Genomic DNA, 11236 nt, shown 5'->3' on the forward strand with positions numbered 1-11236 from the left:
CCGGACCAGGGCTCGAACCCGTGTCCCCTGCATTGGCAGGCGGATTCTTAACCACTGTGCCACCAGGGAAGCCCCTTGTGGTGTACTTTTAACTCATTCAAGTGTATTGGCAAAGTCAGTCCCTTTTGTCAAATACTTCGTCTTTCAATTAAAATAAACAGGCTAATAATGGCCCTGTGATGACAACATCTCACTCTGAAGTTTAATGCTAAATAAATTGAGAATATATGGCATCTTGCCATGAATTTATCCTTGCATGAAATAAGGTGGCGTCATCTGCTGTGTTTCTTACCTACATTCTCTTTGTTTTGTTCTCACAGGACCTTCCCTCAGGAGAGTCTTTGATAGTAATCAGGGAGCATAAGAGGGGAGGTGGCTAGGTAAAAATTACCATCACTCCAGCCACACTCCACAACACATCTGAATTCAGGACACCCCATCATGGGCCAAAATACCCCATTCTTAATCATGCTTGCCCATGACAGAAACATATACAGCCACCCCTCTCACCTGCAGGGCATTGGTTCCAGGAGCTCCATGGATACTAAAACTCGAGGATGCTCAAGTCCCTTGTATAAAATGGCATTGTGCAGTTGGCCCTCTGTATCTGTGGTTTGACATATGTGGATACATAGTGCCTGCTGTATAAGACAGAAAGAGACAGCAAGTCCTACCAGAGAACCCTGAGGAAAGAGGACCCTTTTGTTCTTGTTCCACAAATTTTTACACACTAGGGAATTAATCCATGCTTTTTTGTTGAATTTTTTTCAACTTTTTATTTTGAAGTAATTATAAATTCACAGGAAGCTGCAAAGGTAGTACAGAGGACTCCTCTGTATCCTTCACTCACCGCACCCCCCGTTGGTTACATTTTATGTAACTATAGTACATTATCAAAACCAGGACACAAATTGGTACAATATGTGTATAAAGTTTTATATCATTTTATCATGTGTAGATTTGTGTAACCAGCTCTGCAATGAAGATACAAAACTATTCAATTACCACAAAGATCTCTCCTGATACCCTTTATAGTCACAACCCCCCTCCCCCAACTACTGTCCTTAACCGCCGGCAACCCCTCATCAGTTTTCTATCTCTGTAATTTTGTCATTTTGAGAATGTGATATAAATGAAATCGTGTGACATTTTGAGACTTTTTTTCACTCAGCATAATGCCCTTGAGATCCATCCAGGTTGTTGTATGTATCAAGTTTGCTCCTTTTTAATGCTGGGTAGTACTCCATGATATGGATGTACCACAGTTTGTTTTACCATTCACCTACTGGGGGACATTTCAGTTGTTTTCAGTTTGGGGCTACTACAAATAAGCTGCTATGAACATTCATGCATCAGTTTTTATGTGGATGCAAATTGTTATTTGGTGGGGATAAATGGATAGGAGTGGGACTGCTGTGTTACATGGTAAATGTATGCTTTGTTTTTTAAAATAACTGCCAAACTATTTTCCAGAGAGACTATACCATTTTACTTTCTCATCAACAATGCATGAGAGATCTAGAGATTCAGTTTCTCTGCATCCTCACTAGCATTTGGTACTGTCACTTTTTTTTTTTTTTTTAATTTTAACTGTTCTAATAGACCTAATATCTCATGGTAGTCTTTTTTTTTTAATTTATTTTATTTATTTTATTTATTTTTGGCTGCATTGGGTCTTCATTGTTGCTCATGGGCTTTCTCTAGTTGCAGCAAGCAGAGGCTACTCTTCTTTGTGGTGCACACGCTGCTCATTGCAGTAGCTTCTCTTGTTGCAGAGCACGGGCTCTAGGTGCGTGGGCTTCAGTAGTTGTGGCACGCGGGCTTCAGTAGTTGTGGCTCGCGGGCTCTAGAGCGCAGGCTCAGTAGTTGTGGTACATGGGCTTAGTTGCTCCGCGGCATGTGGGATCTTCCTGGACCAGGGCTCGAACCCGTGTCCCCTGCATTGGCAGGTGGATTCCCAACCACTGCGCCACCAGGGAAGCCCTCATGATAGTCTTAATTTGCATTTCCTTTTTTTTTTCTTTTTTTTTGCCACGCCTCACAGCTTGCAGGATCAACCCCCGTGCCCCCTGCAGTGGAAGCACAGAGCTCTAACCACTGGACCAGCCAAGGAACACCCCTTAATTTGCATTTCCTTGATGGCTAGTGATGTTGAAATTTTTTTTCATGTATTTATTTTCCATTTGTAACTCCTCTTTGGTGAAATGTCTCTTCATGCTTTTTGCCCATTTTCTACTGGGTTATTTGTTTTTTACTGTAGAGTTTTGAGAGTTAGTTATATATTCCAGGTAGTAGTATTTTGTCAGATATGCGGTTTGCAAATATTTCCTCCCAGTCTATATCATGTTTTTTCATTCTCTCAACAGTTTTTCACATAGCAAAAGTTTTTGAATTGATGGATTCCAATTTATGGGTTTTTTTTTCTCTTATGGGTCATGTTTTTGGTATCAATTTTAAGAGCTCTTTGCCAGGCCCTAGGAGCCAAAGATTTTCTCTTATGTTTTCTTCTAAAAGTTTATTAATTTTATGTTCTATATTTAAATCTGTGATCCATTTTGAGTTAGTTTTTGTTTAAGGTGTGAGGTTTAGGTTGAGATTCAAGTTTTATTTTTATTTTTTCCTATGTATATCCTATTGCTCCAGCATCATTTGTTGAAAAGACTGTCCTTCTGTTGATACCATACATTTCTGATTACTGTGACTACATAATAAGTCTTGAAATAGAATGATTCCTCACACTTTATTCTTCTTTTTCAAAATTGTTTTAGCTTTTCTAATTCCTTTGCCTTTCCATATAAATTTTAGAGTACTCTTGTACACATCTTCAAAAAAAAGTCTTGCTTTTTGATGAGAACTGTGTTAAACTTGTATACCAGTTTGGGAAGAATTGACATCTTTACTATGTTAAGTCTTCCAACCCATGAAAACAGTACGTCTCTCCATTTATTTAGATCTTCTTTGATTTCTTTCATCAGTGTTTTATAGTTTTTAGCATACAAGTCCTGTACATATTATGTTAGACTTACAGCTATTTCATTTTTTTGAGTGATTGTAAATGGTATTGTATTTAAAATTTTTCTTTCCATGTGTTCATTGCTAGATTATAGAAGTACAACAGAATTTTGTGTATTTACCTTGTATCTTAAAACTCCACTGAATTCACTTTTTAGCTCTAGGAGTTTTTGTAGATTCCCTGAGATCTTCTATGTAGACTATCGTGCCATCTGAAATTGGAACAGTTTTTATTTCTTCCTTTCCTATCTGTATAAATTTTATTTCCTTTTCTTGCCTTATTGCACTATCTAGATCTCCCAGTACAGTAGTGCTGTGTTGAATAGATCACATTTATTTTTATTTAACAAATTCATACTTTTTACTTTTCTGTTCTAAGCACTTTACAAATATTAACTCATTTAACCCTCATAACAATCCTGAGTCAGGTACTATTGTGTTATCATTCTTATTTTACACATGAGGAAACTGAGGCTCAAAGAGGTTAAGCAATCTGCCCTACAGTTATCTACAGCTGTGTAAAAATTACCTCCAAGGACTTCCCTGGTGGTCCAGTAGTTAAGACTCTGTGCTTCCACTGCAGGGGGCGTGGGCTTGATCCCTGGGCAGTGCAGCCAAAAAAAAAAAAAAAATTACCCCCAAATGTAGTGACTTAAAACAACAAGAACCGTTTTTTATCTTTCACAGTTTCTATGAATCAGGAATTCAGGAATGGCTTGGCTGGGAGATTCTGGGAGATTCTGGCTAGGGGTCTTTCATGAGATATCAGGAAGATATTATCTAGGGCTCTTGTCATTAAATGCTCTATTGGGATGGGAGAATCTGTTTGCAGGCGGTTCTGTTTGCAGAGCGGTTCACCCACATCATGGGTGAGTGGGTGCTGCCTGTTTGCGGAGGTCTCAGTTTGTCTCCACGTGGACCTCTCCTAGGGCTGCTTGAGTGACCTTATGACGTGGTAGTTGGCGTTCCCAAGAGCAAGCAATCCAAAAGAGCAAGGTGGAAGATGCAATGCCCTTTATGGCCTAGCCTCAATAGTCATACATTTATCACATAGACCAGACCTGATTCAGTGAGGTACAGGACAACTCAAGGATATGAATATCAGGAATCAAGCCATCTTGGAGACTGGCTACCATCATAATCACTGTGCTACACTGCCTAACTATGGTGAGATTTGGGCTGAGTGAGAGGTATGACTTCTGTAAAGTGGGAGAAAGGCAATTGAGGAAGGGCAGCTGGCATCTATTTTGAGAAAATAGATCAATTTTAGGAAAAGAACATTTGGAAATTGAGTATCTGGAAACTGAGTCTCTTAAAATTATCTATACTGTGAACGTCTTGGAAAGTTGCCTTATTCCCCAAACTGCTGTCCTGAATGACTGTTCTGTGCCTTCTCCATCCTCCTACACTTTCTCCCCTTCTCATTCTCTACTGATGACATTCCTTCCTAATCTACAGAGAAAATTAAGGCATCCACCACCACAGCTACCCACTGGTAGCATCTGTACCCAGCATCTGCCTGCCCTCCTCCTGCTATAGGTGGACTGTCTCTGCTCCCAAGGCCAACTCCTTGACTTGGGTACTAGATCTCTTTTTGGGAATTCCCTGGTAGTCCAGTGGTTAGGATTCTGTGCTTTCACTGCCAAGGGCGTGGGTTCAATCCCTGGTCCGGGGCGGGGGGTGGGGGACTAAGATCCTACAAGCCCCGAGGCAGGGCTAGAAAAAAAAACAGATCTCTTTTCCTCTTAACTACTCAAGGACATTGGGCCTGTCAGCCGTTCACCCCTCTGTCTTCAGTTTGTCCCATTCCCATCATTCCCATCAGCAAATATATAAGGCTATATTATCATTCATTTTTAATTGTTCTCATGGTTCACGGTGTTGTTGGAGAGACAATTTACAGGCCCAACAAGGCCTGTAAATAAACATAAACAACATATGAAAATGAAAATTTTAACTATAAGGTAACAAATGATAATGTGCTAAGTTGCACCGATTCTTTTATAATGCAATAGAGACTTAGAAAATATAGAGAAAAGTGTGGTTTTAGGTGGTATAGAGAAAGAGAGAGCTGAGGACAGCTTTCTAAACAGCTATATTTGTCAGAGTTCTCAGTCTCAAGCAATGGAAATAGATTCTGATTTTAAGTTAAGCTAAAATAGCACACAGAATCACTGGGAAACCTGGAGAACCAGGCTCAGAGCCTAAACAGCTACCACCATGGCCAAAACCACTCTATAAATAGTGTCTAGTGAGGACACTGTTGTCCACTAGATGTCACACCTCACACTGTTGACACCATCAGGCAGGGACCTGAGCTCGGCACTGCTGCCACAGCTGCCATGGAAACTGGAAGTTGCTGGTGCCAGGAACACTCTTCCATTGACTCTGCTTCTTTTCGCCAATAACTCCAAAGTCTAAAATACCTGCATCAGATTGACCCAGCCTAGGTCAGTGCCAGCACCCAGCTTCAAAAGCGGGTTGGGAAAACAAGTATCTGGCATTTTCAGTTTCTATAGTGAGAAGTGGGGTCTGCTTCATAAAAGATTCATAAGGTGGGACATTCTCAGATGCTGAACAGCCTCCATCCCCTCCCCAAGAGACATGTCCACCTACAGTTGGCCAAAGCTAGAGGGCAGGAGAAGGAAGGGAATGGTCAGTCAAGAGATCAAGTAGTGGTCCAAGGTAGTGGGAATGAGCCTTGAAGAGCCTGGAAGGAGCATTCGAGGAAGGAAAGGTTAGGGGCCAAGAGCTTTGGAGAGTTCCAGGGAGAGTAGGAGTGGTCTTCGTATTTGGATTGAGAGGGGTGTCTTGTGACCAAGGGCAATTTCAGGCAAGTGTGGAGGTAGACGCCAATTATAGGGAATTATGGAGAAAATGAGTACAAAGACAGGAAGGAATCTGGTATTGAAAATATTGAAAATGTTTGCCTCTTTTAATCATCACAAAACCACAATGTGATGTGTGTTGATTACTTTATGAAGATGATCGTCTTTTAGTGGTTTAATTCATTTATTGGACATTTATATTCCTCTTTTGTGAACTGTCCGTTCATATATTTTGGTTATTTTTTTATTAAGGTCTTTGTTTTTCTCCCAACAAATTTTAGGTGCTTTTCATAGATTACAGGGCTGGATTGAGAGTATGAATTTTGAGGAAAGGAACTTTTTCTTCTGTTCAGCAGTAAGAGTCAAAACAGGCAATTTTCCTTACAATCCTCTGTGAAAAAGGCAGATTTATTTTATTTTTAAAAATAACAGGGGGGCTTCCCTGGTGGCGCAGTGGTTAAGAATCCGCCTGCCAATGCAGGGGACACAGGTTTGAGCCCTGGTCCAGGAAGATACCACATGCTGCGAGCAACTAAGCCCATGCGCCACAACTACTGAGGCCGCGTGCTACAACTACTGAAGCCCACGTGCTGCAACTACCAAAACCTGTGTGCCTAGAGCCGGTGCTCCGCAACAAGAGAAGCCCCCGCTCACCGCAACTAGAGAAGGCCCAGGCGCAGCAACGAAGACCCAATGCAGCCAAAAATAATTAAAATAAATAAATTTATTTAAAATATATATATATAATTCACATACCATAAAATTCACCTGTTTTAAAGTTCACAATCCAATGGTTTTAGTATATCCACAGGGCTGTGCAAACATCACCGCTATCTAATTCCAGAGAATTTTCAGCCCCCTAAAAAGAAACCATAAACCTAACAGTGGTCACTCACCATTTCTCCTTCTCCCCAGCCTCTGGCGATCAGTAATCCTCTTTATGTTTCTGTTGATTAACCTACTCTGGACATTTAATATAAATGGAATCATACAATATGTGTCCTTTTGTGTCTGGGTTCTTTCACTTAAAATAATGTTTTCAAGGTTTATCCCTGTTGTGGCATGTATCGAAACTTCATTCCTGGGACTTCCATGGTGGCGCAGTGGTTAAGAATCCGCCTGCCAATGCAGGGGACATGGGTTCGAACCATGGTCCAGGAAGATCCCACATGCTGCAGAGCAACTAAGCCCGCAAGGCACAACTATTGAGCCCACACGCCACAACTACTGAAGCCCGTGAGCCTAGAGCCCGTGCTCCGCAGCAAGAGAAGCCACCGCAATGGGAAGCCCACCCACCGCAACGAAGAGTAGCCCCCCACTTGCCGCAACTTGAGAAAGCCCGCGCGCAGCAAAGAAGACCCAATGCAGTCAAAAATAAATAAATTTATATAAAAAAAAACTTCATTCTTTTTTATTGCCAAATAACATTCCACTGTATGGCTATACTACATTTTGTTTATCCATTCATGAGTTAATGGAGATAATGATAATAACTGATTACTATTCATTGACTAGAATAGGAAACCACAAGTCTATAGTGACATAAACGAATTGAATGTACAATGAGGAATGAGATATTTACAATTTCATATACCTCCCACAAAATATTTATTAATTACTAAAGAAAAAAGTAACTTCACAGCCTGGCAGACACTATCTTTATCAAGTGACGAAAGTGGACATTATCAGTACTGGGAGGGAACGTTTGAAATCTTGCACCACCTGAGAGGATGCAATGAGAGAAAGGTATCATCCCTTCTATACTATTCCTACCAAAGATGCATAATCTGAATCCAATCATGAGGAAACCCCAGCAAACCCAAGCTGAGGGACATGAAATAACTGGTCTGTAATCTCTAAAAATGTCAAGGTTATGAATGTCAAACAACGAGTGAAGAACTGTTCTTGATGAATAAGACTAAAGAGACATGACAATGAAATGCAATGTATGATTATTTATGATTACGATCTGGATCTTTTGGGGACGACTAGAGACTCTTGAACGGAGTCTGAGAATTACATGGTAGTTATGTATCAATGTTGATTTGTATTGTATTGGAGTTATGTAGGAGAATGTCCTTATTTTGGAAAATACCTGCTAAAGTACTCAGGAGCAGTGGGTAACAGGTAGCAATTTACTCTCAAACAACTCAAAAACAGAAAAAGCTCTACAATTTGTACAATTTGCACTTTTTTTTCAAAATAAAAATATGTAAGAAATACAAAATAAAAAAACGAGAAGAAAAGAAACACGTGCCTACATCATCTTTGGATCAAGAGGAAATAAAAAATTGAAATGGGGATTAATTAGGAAACCGGGCTAGCCTCAGATAATACCTATCTGTTAATAGGCTAGATAGCTGGTCTATTATTGGGATAGATACCAAGTGTGCTAAGAAAGAGCTAGATTAGCTCAGGTTTACAGCCTTAAATTAAGGTTTATTTAAATCACCAAATAAAACTTTTAATTGGAATTTCTATAGGAAAACTATCTTTGTTATTGCAAGGGTGAAATCCTGTAGGCCTATTTTCCCCCATTTATACAATTATTTTAATGTTGCTGTTCTTAATAAATCAAGGTTTCTGAGGTATTACAGGAAAGATGGTTAGGTCTATAGATTATTTTGTGTGTGTGTGTGTATAAATCAAGTTAATTACTTTAGGGAAGAGCTAAAATTATAATGAGTGATTAGTTTGTCTTGTTTTGAAATGAAATTATGTCAGAGTATAACTACTTAGAATTAAGGTGCTTGGTTCTTTCTAATTTAATAATTATTTTGTTTGTAAAATTTTTAAAAATGAAGTGATAAACCATCTAGAAAGGAATGAAAAAAAAGCGTTGTATGTAAAATCCTACAGGACACAGCGGAAGAAAATGCACAGCCTTAAATATTTCACTATGAAAGAATTTTTTTTTTAAGAATTCATTGCCCATTTTATGAAACTAAGAAAAGAATGACAAAATAAACCCCAAGTGGAGAGAAATAATATAGACAACAACAGAAAATAATGAATTAGAAAACAAAAAGAATAGTAGAAAGGAAAAAAATAAGTTCAAGAGTTAATTATTTGAAAAGACCAATAAAATATATCAACATTTCATGAATCTGGTTAGGGAAAGAAGAGAGCAAAAATATCAAGGTTAGGAATAAGAAAGGAGATACATTCACAGACACAAAAGAGGCTGAAAGAATTATGTGCAGCTCTACAGCAACAAATGTGAAAAACTAGAGGAAATGGATATTCTCAAAGAAAAAAAATTACCAAAACTGACCTATGAAGAAATAGAAAACTTGAAAAGACGAGTTATCACAAAAAAGATCAGGAAGATGATTACAGATTTACCCTTAAAGAAAGCACCAGAACCACATGGTTTCACAGCTGTATTTTATTTCTTTTAGCAAACAGATGATTCCAATGGTGTTTAATTATGCTAGACTATAGGAAAAAATAAGAATTTTCATGCTTTTTTTAAGTAGATCTTGTAACTACTTATTTGATTTCTTTAATGGTTATAGGTTTATTCAGGTTGTCTATGTCTCCTTGATATAGTTGGTTAAACTGTAGTTTTAAAGGGAACCAATCATTTGTGCAAATTATCAAGTTAATTGGCACAAGGTTGTTCATATTGTCTCATAACTTTTTAAACTATGCTGATCCAGGACTGCCAATATGGTTGTGTAGGTGGTTTAAGCACAAGCTTATCTGGACAAGGAGTGAGTGGGAGCAGCCTGTACCTGGCTTTCCAAGTAACAAGCCCTAGGTATTAGGGCTGTGGCCACCCAAAGGGGAAACCTTTTCCTAATTCACACAAAGGTACTGTGAGGGTTAGTGGTAGCCTGGCTATAACTTATCTGTAGCCCTCTTTTCTAAGATTGTTTATTTGCTCTCTCTCTTTTTTCTCTTGATCAATGAATTCTGCCAGAGTTTTGTCTATTTTATTAGTTTATTTCAAAGAATAAAATAAATATTTATTTTTATTTTATTTGTCTTTTTACCATCTCCGCGTTATCTCTGTCATATTCAATTAATTTCTGCTTTCATTTTTTATTACTGCCACTCTTCCTCTTTCTTCAAGGTTACTGTGCTTGTTTTTTTCTTAAGTTTTTTTTTTTTTTTTTTGGCTGTGTTGGGTCTTCGTTTCTGTGCGAGGGCTTTCTCTAGTCGTGGCAAGTGGGAGCCACTCTTCATCGCGGTGCGCGGGCCTCTCACTGTCGCGGCCTCTCGTTGCGGAGCACAGACTCCAGACGCGCAGGCTCAGTAGTTGTGGCTCACGGGCCTAGTTGCTCCGCGGCATGTGGGATCTTCCCAGACCAGGGCTCGAACCCGTGTCCTCTGCATTAGCAGGCAGATTCTCAACCACTGCGCCACCAGGGAAGCCCTTCTTAAGTTTTTGAACTGGAAATTTAGATGAATAATTTTTAACTTTTCTTTTGTAATATAAGCATTTAGGACTACACATTTCTCTTTATGAATCACTTTATCTGCAGCCAATGAAGGTTTTTTTTGGGGAGGGGTTGTTTCTACACTTATTTTTTTATTGAAGTATAGTTGATGTACAAAATTATATAAGTACAATATAGTGATTCACAATCTGATGAGGTTTTTATTTAATTCTGAAAATGTTCACAAAGTTGAAAGAATTGTAGTGATGCCCAAATGCCCAGCACCTAATTTCTACAGTTAAGATTTTACCATATTTGCCTTATCACGGAACTTTCCATTTATCCATCCCTTCTTCTATCAATTTCAGGGATCTTATTTTTGATTCATTTTGAAGGAAGTTACAGACATTAGTACATTTGCTCTTAAACACTTCAGCACACATATCACTACCTGGAGTTCAATATTTTTTAAAAATTTAATTTATTTTATTTATTTATTTTTGGCTGCGTTTGGTCTTTGTTGCTGCGCACAGGTTTTCTCTAGTTGGGGTGAGCAGGGGCTGCTATTTGTTGTGGTGCGTGGGCTTCTCATTGCGGTGGCTTCTCTTGCTGCGGAGCACGGGCTCTAGGCACGTGGGCTTCAGTAGTTGTGGCTCAAGAGCTCTAGAGTGCAGGCTCAGTAGTTGTGGCTCATGGGATTAGTTGCTTGGCGGCATGTGGGATCTTCCCAGACCAGGGCTCGAACCGGTGTCCCCTGCATTGGCAGGCGGATTCTTAACCACTGCACCATCAGGGAAGCCCCTGGAGTTCAATATTTTTATTCATTGATCGATTGATTGAAATTTTAAGGTCAGTTTATTAAGTTTAATGATGAAAGCTGTCAGAAAATTGTTCTCCTGAAAATTATTTTTTCTTATGAATAGAGAAAAGAAAATCAACACACACTCTCAGCATAGACACAGATGCTGTGGCAGTTAAGCCTCTCTAAGATGAGGATAGTTTACTAGTTGG

The sequence above is a fragment of the Eubalaena glacialis genome, chromosome 7 (genome assembly GCF_028564815.1).
Source record: "Eubalaena glacialis isolate mEubGla1 chromosome 7, mEubGla1.1.hap2.+ XY, whole genome shotgun sequence".
Lineage (NCBI taxonomy): Eukaryota > Metazoa > Chordata > Mammalia > Artiodactyla > Balaenidae > Eubalaena > Eubalaena glacialis.